A 14,807-nucleotide genomic window follows, 5' to 3' on the forward strand; every position below is an offset into this window, starting at 1 on the left:
TTTTTAATCATTTTTTTTCTTCATATTGATTTGTCCTTCTATTTTATTTTGTTTAGTTGACACCCCCTCTTTTTCAACAAAGGAGTACCAGTAGTTTATCAGCATTTTTTTTAAAAGTCATTAACATCAGAAAGTGTTAACATCTTGAACTGAACAAGTTTATATCAGTGAAGCACAGTGGTCATGTGGATAAGACATCGCTTCACAATACAGATGTACTCGGTTCGATTCCCGGCTACGCCTTTCTATCTCGCGTTTTTTTTTTTCATCTCTTTTTTTTGTTTAGGGGACACCCCCTCCTCATTAACAAAGAATTACAAGTAGTTTATCAGCATATTTTTTTTAAGTCATTAACATCAGAAAATGTTAACATCTTTAACCGAACAAGTTAATATCAGTGAAGCACAGTGGTCATGTGGATAAGACATCGCTTCACAATGCAGATGTACTGGGTTCGATACCCGGCTATGCCTTTCTATCTCGTTTTTTTTTAATCATTTTTTTTACTTTATATTGATTTGTCCTTCTATTTTTTTTTTTTAGGGGACACCCCCTCCTCCTCAACAAAGGGGTACAAGTAGTTTATCAGCACATTCTTTAAAAGTCATAAACATCAGAAAGTGTTAAGATTTTCAACCGAACAAGTTAATATCAGTGAAGCACAGTGGTCATGTGGATAAGACATCGGTTCACAATGCAGATGTACTGGGTTCGATTCCCGGCTATGCCTTTCAACCTCGTTTTTTTTTAATCATTTTTTTTCTTCATATTGATTTGTCCTTCTATTTTATTTTGTTTAGTTGACACCCCCTCTTTTTCAACAAAGGAGTACCAGTAGTTTATCAGCATTTTTTTTAAAAGTCATTAACATCAGAAAGTGTTTACATCTTGAACCGAACAAGTTAATATCAGTGAAGCACAGTGGTCATGTGGATAAGATATCGCTTCACAATGCAGATGTTCTCGGTTCGATTCCCGGCTACGCCTTTCTACCTCGCGTTTTTTTTTAATCTCTTTTTTTTTGTTTAGGGGACACCCCCTCCTCCTCAACAAAGTAGTACAAGTAGTTTATCAGCACATTTTTTTAAAGTCATTAACATCAGAAAGTGTTTACATCTTGAACCGAACAAGTTAATATCAGTAAAGCACAGTGGTCATGTGGATAACACATCGCTTCACAATGCAGATGTACTCGGTTCGATTCCCGGCTATGCCTTTCTACCTCATTTTTTTCTTCATATTGATTTGTCCTTTTCTTTTTTTGTTTAGGGGACACCCCCTATTCCTCGACATAGGAGTACAAGTAGTTTATCAGCATATTTTTTTAAAGTCATTTACATCAGAAAGTGTTAAGATCTTGAACCGAACAAGTCAATACCAGTGAAGCACAGTGGTCATGTGGATAAGACATCGCTTCACAATACAGATGTACTGGGTTCGATTCCCGGCTATGCCTTTCTACCTCGTTCTTTTTTAATCATTTTTTTCCTTCATATTGATTTGTCCTTCTATTTTTGTTTTGTTTAGGGGACACCCCCTCCTCCTCAACAAAGGGGTTCAAGTAGTTTATCAACACTTTTTGTTAAAGTCATTAACATCAGAAAGTGTTAACATCTTGAACCGAACAAGTTAATATCAGTGAAGCACAGTGGTCATGTGGATAAGACATCGCTTCACAATACAGATGTACTCGGTTCAATTCCCGGCTACACCTTTCTCCCTCGCGTTTTTTTTTTTTCATCTCTTTTTTTTTGTATAGGGGACACCCCCTCCTCCTCAACAAAGGGGTACAAGCAGTTTATCAGCACATTTTTTAAAAGTCATTAACATCAGAAAGTGTTAAGATCTTGAACCGAACAAGTTGATATCAGTAAAGCACAGTGGTCATGTGGATAAGACATCGCTTCACAATGCAGATGTACTCGGTTCGATTCCCGGCTATGCCTTTCTACCTCGTTTTTTTTTAATCATTTTTTTTCTTCATATTGATTTGTCCTTCTCTTTTTTTGTTTGTTTCGGGGACATCCCCTCCTCCTCAACAAAGGAGTACAAGTTGTTTGTCAGCATATATTTTTTTAAAGTCATTAACATCAGAAAGTGTTAACATCTTGAACCAAACAAGTTAATATAAGTGAAGCAGAGTGGTCATGCGGACAAAACATCGCTTCACAATGCAGATGTACTCGGTTCGATTCCCGGCTATGCCTTTCTACCTCATTTTTTTCTTCATATTGATTTGTCCTTTTCTTTTTTTGTTTAGGGGACACCCCCTATTCCTTATCAAAGGAGTACAAGTAGTTTATCAGCATATTATTTAAAAGTCATTAACATCAGAAAGTGTTTACATCTTGAACCGAACAAGTTAATATCAGTGAAGCACAGTGGTCATGTGGATAAGACATCGCTTCACAATACAGATGTACTCGGTTCGATTCCCGGCTACGCCTTTCTACCTCGCGTTTTTTTTTTTCATCTCTTTTTTTGTTTGTTTCGGGGACATCCCCTCCTCCTCAACAAAGGAGTACAAGTAGTTTATCAGCATATTTTTTAAAATCATTAACATCAGAAAGTGTAAACATCTTGAACCGAACAAGTTAATATCAGTGAAGCACAGTGGTCAATGTGGATAAGACATCGCTTCACAATGCAGATGTACTCGGTTCGATTCCCGGCTATGCCTTTCTACCTCGTTTTTTTTTAATCATTTTTTTTCTTCATATTGATTTGTCCTTCTCTTTTTTTGTTTGTTTCGGGGACATCCCCTCCTCCTCAACAAAGGAGTACAAGTTGTTTGTCAGCATATTTTTTTTAAGTCATTAACATCAGAAAGTGTTAACATCTTGAACCAAACAAGTTAATATAAGTGAAGCACAGTGGTCATGCGGACAAAACATCGCTTCACAATGCAGATGTACTCGGTTCGATTCCCGGCTATGCCTTTCTACCTCGTTTTTTCAATCATTTTTTTTCTTCATATTGATTTGTCCTTCTCTTTTTTGTTTGTTTAGTTGACACCCCCTCTTTTTCAACAAAGGAGTACCAGTAGTTTATCAGCATTTTTTTTTAAAGTCATTAACATCAGAAAGTGTTAACATCTTGAACCGAACAAGTTGATATCAGTGAAGCACAGTGGTCATGTGGATAAGACATCGCTTCACAATGCAGATGTACTCGGTTCGATTCCTGGCTATGCCTTTCTACCTCGTTTTTTTTTAATCATTTTTTTTCTTCATATTGATTTGTCCTTCTATTTTTTTGTTTGTTTCGGGGACATCCCCTCCTCCTCAACAAAGGAGTACAAATTGTTTGTCAGCATATATTTTTTAAAGTCTTTAACATCAGAAAGTGTTAACATCTTGAACCAAACAAGTTAATATAAGTGAAGCAGAGTGGTCATGCGGACAAAACATCGCTTCACAATGCGGATGTACTCGGTTCGATTCCCGGCTATGCCTTTCTACCTCATTTTTTTCTTCATATTGATTTGTCCTTTTCCTTTTTTGTTTAGGGGACACCCCCTATTCCTCATCAAAGGAGTACAAGTAGTTTATCAGCATATTTTTTAAAAGTCATTAACATCAGAAAGTGTTAACATCTTGAACCGAACAAGTTAATATCAGTGAAGCACAGTGGTCATGTGGATAAGACATCGCTTCAAAATGCAGATGTACTCGGTTCGATTCCCGGCGACGCCTTTCTACCTCGCGTTTTTTTTTCATCTCTTTTTTTTTGTTTAGGGGACACCCCCTCCTCCTCAACAAAGAATTACAAGTAGTTTATCAGCATATTTTTTAAAGTCATTAACATCAGAAAATGTTAACATCTTTAACCGAACAAGTTAATATCAGTGAAGCACAGTGGTCATGTGGATAAGACATCGCTTCACAATGCAGATGTACTCGGTTCGATTCCCGGCTATGCCTTTCTACCTCGTTTTTTTTCAATCATTTTTTTTCTTCATATTGATTTGTCCTTCTATTTTTTTTTTTTTTAGTTGACACCCCCTCTTTTTCAACAAAGGAGTACCAGTAGTTTATCAGCATTTTTTTAAAAAGTCATTAACATCAGAAAGTGTTAAGATCTTGAACCGAACAAGTCAATACCAGTGAAGCACAGTAGTCATGTGGATAAGACATCGCTTCACAATACAGATGTACTGGGTTCGATTCCCGGCTATGCATTTCTACCTCGTTTTTTTTTAATCATTTTTTTTTCTTCATATTGATTTGTCCTTCTATTTTATTTTTTTTAGGGGACACCCCCTCCTCCTCAACAAAGGGGTACAAGTAGTTTATCAGCACATTTTTTTAAAGTCATTAACATCAGAAAGTGTTAACATCTTGAACCGAACAAGTTAATATCAGTGAAGCACAGTGGTCATGTGGATAAGACATCGCTTCAAAATGCAGATGTACTCGGTTCGATTCCCGGCGACGCCTTTCTACCTCGCGTTTTTTTTTCATCTCTTTTGTTTTGTTTAGGGGACACCCCCTCCTCCTCAACAAAGAATTACAAGTAGTTTATCAGCATATTTTTTAAAGTCATTAACATCAGAAAGTGTTAACATCTTGAACCGAACAAGTTAATATCAGTGAAGCACAGTGGTCATGCGGATAAGACATAGCTTCACATTACAGATTTACTCGGTTCGATTCCCGGCTATGCCTTTCTACCTCGTTTTTTTTTTCAATCATTTTTTTTCTTCATATTGATTTGTCCTTCTCTTTTTTTTTTTTTGGTTTAGTTGACACCCCCTCTTTTTCAACAAAGGAGTACCAGTAGTTTATCAGCATTTTTTTTTAAAGTCATTAACATCAGAAAGTGTTAAGATCTTGAACCGAAGAAGTCAATACCAGTGAAGCACAGTGGTCATGTGGATAAGACATCGCTTCACAATGCAGATGTACATGTACTCGGTTCGATTCCCGGCTATGCCTTTCTACCTCGTTTTTTTTTAATCATTTTTTTTCTTCATATTGATTTGTCCTTCTATTTTTTTTTGTTTAGGGGACACCCCCTCCTCCTCAACAAAGTAGTACAAGTTGTTTGTCAGCATATTTTTTTTAAGTCATTAACATCAGAAAGTGTTAACATCTTGAACCAAACAAGTTAATATAAGTGAAGCACAGTGGTCATGCGGACAAAACATCGCTTCACAATGCAGATGTACTCGGTTCGATTCCCGGCTATGCCTTTCTACCTCATTTTTTTCTTCATATTGATTTGTCCTTTTCTTTTTTTGTTTAGGGGACACCCCCTATTCCTCAACAAAGGAGTACAAGTAGTTTATCAGCATATTTTTTAAAAGTCATTAACATCAGAAAGTGTTCACATCTTGAACCGAACAAGTTAATATCAGTGAAGCACAGTGGTCATGTGGATAAGACATCGCTTCACAATGCAGATGTACTCGGTTCGATTCCCGGCTATGCCTTTCTACCTCGTTTTTTTTTAATCATTTTTTTTCTTCATATTTATTTGTCCTTCTCTTTTTTGTTTGTTTAGTTGACACCCCCTCTTTTTCAACGAAGGAGTACCAGTAGTTTATCAGCATTTTTTTTTAAAAGTCATTAACATCAGAAAGTGTTAAGATCTTGAACCGAACAAGTCAATACCAGTGAAGCACAGTGGTCATGTGGATAAGACATCGCTTCACAATGCAGATGTACTCGGTTCGATTCCCGGCTATGCCTTTCTACCTCGTTTTTTTTTAATCATTTTTTTTTCTTCATATTGATTTGTCCTTCTATTTTTTTTTGTTTAGGGGACACCCCCTCCTCCTCAACAAAGGGGTACAAGTAGTTTATCAGCCCTTTTTTAGAGTCATTAACCTCAGAAAGTGTTAACATCTTGAACCGAACAAGTTAATATCAGTGAAGCACAGTGGTCATGTGGATAAGACATCGCTTCACAATACAGATGTTCTCGGTTCGATTCCCGGCTATGCCTTTCTACCTCGTTTTTTTTTAATCATTTTTTTTCTTCATATTGATTTGTCCTTCTCTTTTTTGTTTGTTTAGCGGACATCCCCTCTTCCTCAACAAAGTAGTACAAGTAGTTTATCAGCACATTTTTTTAAAGTCATTAACATCAGAAAGTGTTTACATCTTGAACCGAACAAGTTAATATCAGTGAAGCACAGTGGTCATGTGGATAAGACATCGCTTCACAATGCAGATGTACTCGGTTCGATTCCCGGCTATGCCTTTCTACCTCATTTTTTTCTTCATATTGATTTGTCCTTTTCTTTTTTTGTTTAGGGGACACCCCCTATTCCTCAACAAAGGAGTACAAGTTGTTTGTCAGCATATTTTTTAAAAGTCATTAACATCAGAAAGTGTTAACATCTTGAACCGAACAAGTTAATATCAGTGAAGCACAGTGGTCATGTGGATAAGACATCGCTTCACATTACAGATTTACTCGGTTCGATTCCCGGCTATGCCTTTCAACCTCGTTTTTTTTCAATCATTTTTTTTCTTCATATTTATTTGTCCTTCTCTTTTTTGTTTGTTTAGTTGACACCCCCTCTTTTTCAACGAAGGAGTACCAGTAGTTTATCAGCATTTTTTTAAAAAGTCATTAACATCAGAAAGTGTTAAGATCTTGAACCGAACAAGTCAATACCAGTGAAGCACAGTGGTCATGTGGATAAGACATCGCTTCACAATGCAGATGTACTCGGTTCGATTCCAGGCTATGCCTTTCTACCTCGTTTTTTTTTAATCATTTTTTTTCTCCATATTGATTTGTCCTTCTATTTTTTTTTGTTTAGGGGACATCCCCTCTTCCTCAACAAAGTATTACAAGTAGTTTATCAGCATTTTTTTTAAAATCATTAACATCAGAAAGTGTTAACATCTTGAACCAAACAAGTTAATATCAGTGAAGCACAGTGGTCATGCGGACAAAACATCGCTTCACAATGCAGATGTACTCGGTTCGATTCCCGGCTATGCCTTTCTACCTCATTTTTTTCTTCATATTGATTTGTCCTTTTCTTTTTTTGTTTAGGGGACACCCCCTATTCCTCAACAAAGGAGTACAAGTAGTTTATCAGCATATTTTTTAAAAGTCATTAACATCAGAAAGTGTTCACATCTTGAACCGAACAAGTTAATATCAGTGAAGCACAGTGGTCATGTGGAAAAGACATCGCTTCACATTACAGATTTACTCGGTTCGATTCCCGGCTATGCCTTTCAACCTCGTTTTTTTTCAATCATTTTTTTTCTTCATATTGATTTGTCCTTCTATTTTTTTTTTGTTTAGTTGACACCCCCTCTTTTTCAACAAAGGAGTACCAGTAGTTTATCAGTATTTTTTTTAAAAGTCATTAACATCAGAAAGTGTTTAGATCTTGAACCGAACAAGTTAATATCAGTGAAGCACAGTGGTCATGTGGATAAGACATCGCTTCACAATGCAGATGTACTCGGTTCGATTCCCGGCTATGCCTTTCTACCTCGTTTTTTTTTAATCATTTTTTTTCTTCATATTTATTTGTCCTTCTCTTTTTTGTTTGTTTAGTTGACACCCCCTCTTTTTCAACGAAGGAGTACCAGTAGTTTATCAGCATTTTTTTTTAAAAGTCATTAACATCAGAAAGTGTTAAGATCTTGAACCGAACAAGTCAATACCAGTGAAGCACAGTGGTCATGTGGATAAGACATCGCTTCACAATGCAGATGTACTCGGTTCGATTCCCGGCTATGCCTTTCTACCTCGTTTTTTTTTAATCATTTTTTTTTCTTCATATTGATTTGTCCTTCTATTTTTTTTGTTTAGGGGACACCCCCTCCTCCTCAACAAAGGGGTACAAGTAGTTTATCAGCCCTTTTTTAGAGTCATTAACCTCAGAAAGTGTTAACATCTTGAACTGAACAAGTTAATATCAGTGAAGCACAGTGGTCATGTGGATAAGACATCGCTTCACAATACAGATGTTCTCGGTTCGATTCCCGGCTATGCCTTTCTACCTCGTTTTTTTTTAATCCTTTTTTTTCTTCATATTGATTTGTCCTTCTCTTTTTTGTTTGTTTAGCGGACATCCCCTCTTCCTCAACAAAGTAGTACAAGTAGTTTATCAGCACATTTTTTTAAAGTCATTAACATCAGAAAGTGTTTACATCTTGAACCGAACAAGTTAATATCAGTGAAGCACAGTGGTCATGTGGATAAGACATCGCTTCACAATGCAGATGTACTCGGTTCGATTCCCGGCTATGCCTTTCTACCTCATTTTTTTCTTCATATTGATTTGTCCTTTTCTTTTTTTGTTTAGGGGACACCCCCTATTCCTCAACAAAGGAGTACAAGTTGTTTGTCAGCATATTTTTTAAAAGTCATTAACATCAGAAAGTGTTAACATCTTGAACCGAACAAGTTAATATCAGTGAAGCACAGTGGTCATGTGGATAAGACATCGCTTCACATTACAGATTTACTCGGTTCGATTCCCGGCTATGCCTTTCAACCTCGTTTTTTTTCAATCATTTTTTTTCTTCATATTTATTTGTCCTTCTCTTTTTTGTTTGTTTAGTTGACACCCCCTCTTTTTCAACGAAGGAGTACCAGTAGTTTATCAGCATTTTTTTTAAAAGTCATTAACATCAGAAAGTGTTAAGATCTTGAACCGAACAAGTCAATACCAGTGAAGCACAGTGGTCATGTGGATAAGACATCGCTTCACAATGCAGATGTACTCGGTTCGATTCCAGGCTATGCCTTTCTACCTCGTTTTTTTTTAATCATTTTTTTTCTTCATATTGATTTGTCCTTCTATTTTTTTTTGTTTAGGGGACATCCCCTCTTCCTCAACAAAGTATTACAAGTAGTTTATCAGCATTTTTTTTAAAAATCATTAACATCAGAAAGTGTTAACAGCAAATAGCGAGTTTCAATCACACTTTGTCCGCTCTCGCAAGCTCCCACTCGTTTCACTGTGGTCAAGAGACTTTGGGGGCAAGCGGTTAATAAAAATACTAATCGTTAGCTTTCTTCTGGTATCAAACTTATTTTGATTGATTGTATAATTTTGTCGGAATAAAGGAAACAAAAAGGCTCGACCAATAACTTAACAGCGTCTGAATTGACATTTTGACCTTGAATTCCCTGATGCAAGCGCACTAATGACGTCATCTTCGCTAAATCGGTGTCTTTTATCGTAAAATGCGACACTTTCACAATGTTTATACATCTTTTTTTAATTATTAGTAAGATATAACATATTTTTTCTGATATCACTGAAGTTTTGGGTTTTGTTTAATGAGTAATTTTAAAATAAGACCCATTTTACTGTTTTAATTTACTGGATCGTACCATTAAAGTCGCAGGGTACAAAGATGCATTTTCCAACCGCGCCAAATTTAATTAACGTTCCGACATTCTGTTAAATGGGTTCGTGTTGTTAAGAATCCACTGCTTTCTGCTCCAACAAACGTCCACATGCGGAGTCGTTTATCAACTAAATTATTCAAATTTATGGATGCTTCCTAGCTTCCCATGTGTTTGTGTTGCTGTTGAAGCATTTCATTCACCTACTATCATGCTTTGTACTCCAATTGCCAGAACGCTAATTTCATTTTGGTTTTATAGTTTCATTTTATAGTTTCATCGTATTCAAATTTATGAATGCTTCCTCCCCAGGTGTTTGTGGTGTTTATGCATTTCATTCACCTGTTATTATTCTTTGTACTCCAATTGTTAGAATACAAAATGCATTTTGGTTTTATAGTTCCATGCAATAAGTTAGTCAATAAAAGAGTATGTTCTGCACAATAAAAACAATGTGTGTCCCTATTGTACAATGTAATGTGTCCCCTTATTTTGTAATAGTTAATTTACCCATTCACATAATGGAAATACCTGCCCGATGAAGCCAGTGGCCTATGACCCCTGAGCACTCAACACCGAGTGGGAGTCAGTTCGTGATCAAATTCTTTTATGAGACAAATACAAGCAAACGTTTCCATGTTCCTTTCCCTTACTCTCCGCTTTACCTTCTCTCTCTCTCTTTCTCTCTTCATTTTTTTGTTGGCGGTTGGGGGTCAAGGCCCTCTCGCCCCCCCCCCCTCCCGGATCCGCGCCAGTGTCATCCCTAGCTAGTATATAGCTGGCAAAGCTGAATATGGGTTATCCAGTCGTTTCATTCATTAAAGGAAATTATATACCTCACTTAAGAAATCCAGCCATCTGATTGGTCGAATTGCATTCATAAACTTCAACTGTTCCTGTAAAATTCTCGGTAACCATGCATAAAACATTTCAATATTTTTAATAACCATGGTTATTAAAAACAGTTGGTCAGCCTCCATGGTTACCCCATAGGTTTACATGTTAAAAAATGGTTTGAGCGATGGAGGATGCCGTATGTGTGCGAAGGATTGGTCGGTAATTTCAATACAATTGAATCTCGATCGATCTTACCGACAATTTTATCTTGCATTGTTGACATGAAGACGAAAATAAACTTCCAAAAACAAAAAAACAACATCTGCCGATAGATCTTGATCTAAGTTCGTGCCAATATGCATTGCAAAAGTAAAAGAAGAGTCCGTATATGGAGCTTTTGCGAAGCATTCATCACACGCGAAGCCGGTTTCAATCCATTTTAATGTATATATTGGAGAAAACTGCCAAGCATGTTAACGGCGGGCCATAGCCGAGTGGTCTAAGCGTTGGTTTTCGGTACACCTCTTGTTGTACGCAAGGGTTCGAATCCCGTCTTCGACATAATGAAAAATATTTTTAATTTTTCATTTTTTAGTCTATTTTTTTTCGGCATATAAAAGTATTAATGACTGCTTTAATATTCGAGAAATAGTTGTTTTCATACGCTCTCGGGAAGGTTACAATTGGGCTATTCCCCTCGGCAAGCCTCGGGGAATAGCACAATTCTAACCTTCCCTTGAGCGTAATAAAACAACTATTTCTCTCAAAGCAGTCATTAATACTATACCAAAACCTTCATACTAAGTTACTTTTATTGTAAAGTTTAAAAGATTTGAATAAAATCAGTGAAAATTTGAACAAAATCGGGCAAGGAAATAAGAAAGTTAGAGCTTTTTGAAATGACTAGTCACTAGAGGGCGGTATTCAATTTGATGACATCATCTGTGAACAACTCTCCATGCCTTTTGTACATAAAATTTTACAATTTTGTTGTTTTCTTCGTATTTATTTGTGTTCTAGATCCGACTTCATAACATGTGAAGTAGAATATCATTTTGCATTCTATATTTTGCTATTAGGGGAGTACATTATCTCAATCACAAGAAAGAAGGAAAAACATTAAATTTGATGTACAAAAGGCATGGAGAGTTGTCCACAGATGATGTCATCAAATTGAATACCGCCCTCTAGTGACTAGTAATTTCAAAAAGCTCTTACTTCCTTATTCCTTGACCGATTTTGTTCAAATTTTCACCGGTATTTTTCAAATATCTTAAACTTTACAATAAAAGTAACTTAGTATGAAGGTTTTGGTTTCCTTTAAGTATAATTATACTTGTATATTGACTATGTATACGTGTGGACTAGAGTACGGACATTCGGTGCGGCAGGCGGACTATTTAGTGTGCAGGCACAGACCCTAATTTGACACTTTATCAAAAAATCATTGTGCCTTGAGAGAAGTCTAGCCCAGCTACCTACTGGTTGTGTACAGTACATGGCCTATGGTAGTCTTATAGTGCAGACTCACTTTTACGACTGACCAGGGTTTGTGCTTGCAGACTACGGACTATTGGTGCGAGACCTTTTCCGCACAGATTGTCCGTCAGAAATTTGAGACGCGCACGGAAAGTATGATTTTTGTATACATATCAAAGTAATATTTAGCACATTTAAGCTCAGTGTGTGTAATATCGAGGATGGGAAGTGCAAGAATGTCTCGTGATTCAGCTTTGATGGCAGCCAATAATTTATTTTAATAATCATTCTATCTGGTTATCTTTAAAAATTAAAAATAAATTTCTCTGCGAATATCAAATCGTCACTAAAGTTATGTTCGGTCATTTTGGGGGTGTGATATGATTCGAGTCTTCGATTGCGTATTGTCATTCAATTCAATTCAATTCAAATAATTTTATTTCATAACTCGATCAAAACATGTTGGCATAACCCTGAACATCCGGTGGCTTTGCCCCCTGGACCCCATCTAGGGCCCTAAGGCGGTCCTCTGGATGCTAATCTGATGGAAATTTAATGCCGAAAACCTCCAAGCTTCTGGGGGCTCTTTTGTCCTCTTTGTGCATGGCTGATTGTCAACGAAACGGAGTTAAGTCTTTTGTCAAGTCTGTTCGTTGCTATGGCAGGCAACCAGTAAAAACCAATTCGTTTCATCAAATTATGGAAATGCAAGCATTAATTTAAACAAACAGAACTTTGTTATTCCTGATTGAGGTGTCGTATTAAAGGGCAGAAAATAAACTTTCTAGAAATGTGATTTTCTCTTTGAAATTCAGATAACGCCCGCCAAATGACTTTTTGGTACGTACCCTCTCTTCAATTTGTTTTTAATCACTCGTGCGTGAAATATGCATCATATGAGTAACCTCAAATGAAAGAGGAGGATCTAAGCTTTACAAATATGTGTCATTTATTAATTATAATTGTGATTAATTCTCGGTTTCGCTTTTTCTGGGACGCACTGTATAGTAGGCCTACTTGCGATATGGGCACTTGGTCATTTTCCTCGACAACATAAATATATTACGATTTATTTCGTGAACTTATAGTCAGCATCGTAGCTACCAGAGGCGGTTCTCCCGGGGGGCAGGGGGGGCACAGTGCCCCCCCACTTTTTCAGATAGCCCAAAAGTGCCCCTTTTTACATAGGAAAAGTGCCCCTTTTATTTTGTAAGAAGTGCCCCTTTTACATAGGAAAAGTGCCCCTTTTACTTTGACAAGTGCCCCTATTACTAAATAAAAGTGCCCCTTCCCCCCTTTTCACCTCTGACGAGTGCCCTTTTTATTTTTGACACGTGCCCCTTTTCCTTCGACATGTTCCCATTTTCCTTTGCAATAAGTGTCCATTTTCCATTCTCATAAATCTTGAAATTATCTTTAATAAGTGCCCTTTTTAATCTCTAGTAAGTGCCTCTTTTCAGGTACGAGAAGTGCCTCTTTTCAGGTACGAGAAGTGCCCCTTTTCACTTTTGATAAGTGCCCCCTTCACCTCTCTGATAATTGCCCTATTCAAAACTGAGAGGTGCTCCTTTTACTTTGACAACTGCCCCTTTTTTCCTTTGTAACCTTTTAACATGTGCCCCTTTTATTTTCTAATAAGTGCCCCTTTTCCTTATGATAAGTGCCCCCATTAAAAAGAGAGAGCTCCTTCCCCTTCTCATAACTACCGCTTTCCCTTTCTAATAAGTGCCCCTTTTCCTTATGATAAGTGCCCCCATTAAAAAGAGAGAGCTCCTTCCCCTTCTCATAACTACCGCTTTCCCTTTCTAATAAGTGCCCCTTTTCCTTATGATAAGTGCCCCCATTAAAAAGAAAAAGCTCCCTCCCCTTCTCATAACGGCCCTTTTTTAAAATTTGAACGGTGCCCCCTTTTCATTCAACAAATGCACATTTTCCTTTATTATAAGTGCCCCTTTTACATTTTCATAAGTGCCCCTTTTCATATCTGGTCAGTGCCTCTTTTCACCTCTGATAATTCCCTTTTTAATAATGATACGTGCCCCTTTTCCTTTCTAATAAGGGACCTGTCCCCTTTTCACCTCTTATAAATGCCCCTATCAAAATCTGATGGGTGCCCTTTTTCCGTCAACAAATGCCTATTTCCCATTTTCGTAAACGCCTCTTTTTCATCAGGTGAGTGCCTCTTTTCAGGTGAAAAAAATGCCTCATGTTCACCTCTTATAATTATCCTTTGTACTTTGACACGTGCTCCTTTTCTTTTCTAATAAGTGTCTTATCCCTTTCGATAATTGTCCCCTTTTCATGAAATCATTAAACATGCCCCTTATTTAAAGCGACTAAGAGCAATTTCCCCCAAAGTTCGCTCGCTGCGCTCGCTCGCATTTAAAGATGATATAATTATGTTAGTTATCAAAGGTCTTTTCAGTCTTCCGTTATGAGAATGTGCTTATAACCCCATCACGATTGGCTTTTTTCCTCTTTATAAGATGTAATTTTTCGCACTGCGACCTCGCAGATCTTTAAAATTTTTCTCGCTCGCTTCGCTCGCTCGTAAATGCATATTCAGACATCCCACCCAACTGTAAAGTATGATGCTTAAGCGATATCTTGTATGATGTATGAAGAGAAACAAATATTGAAATCATCCCTGATAATGTAATCACAATGCAGGGGTATGTACCAATGTCTAAAAAATTGTATATTTTCGCTTTGAGATTTCCCACTGTAGGTGCCCTTTTTTCTTCAGAAAGTGCCCTTTTTTGTTGGTGCCCCCCCACTTTGGAAGTCGCTCGACCGCCCCTGGTAGCTACACCCGTACAAATTAGTGCTCACCACCCACCTCCCCCACCCCCCCCCCACTTATTCGCCGGCTAATTCGCGGATAAACTTTTTCTCACGAAAAAAATTTAAGTGCTCATTACACCCCTCGCAATGACTCACTCTCACCTCTGGCTCAAAAGTGGCAACCCTTGACCCACCGGGTCTTGCCCTATAGACCCCATGCAATTTTAAGCTCGATACGCTCTACCTGATCATTAATAATATACTTTAGCCCCCCCCCCCCTACTACGCGAATATGAGATACCAGAGCAGCTCTCCTTCTGCTCCCGCCCCCCCCCCCAAAAAAAAATGTTTTTGCTCACATTGTCCTTCGC

Source organism: Strongylocentrotus purpuratus, unplaced genomic scaffold, assembly GCF_000002235.5.
Source record: "Strongylocentrotus purpuratus isolate Spur 01 unplaced genomic scaffold, Spur_5.0 spur5_scaffold_5, whole genome shotgun sequence".
NCBI lineage: Eukaryota > Metazoa > Echinodermata > Echinoidea > Camarodonta > Strongylocentrotidae > Strongylocentrotus > Strongylocentrotus purpuratus.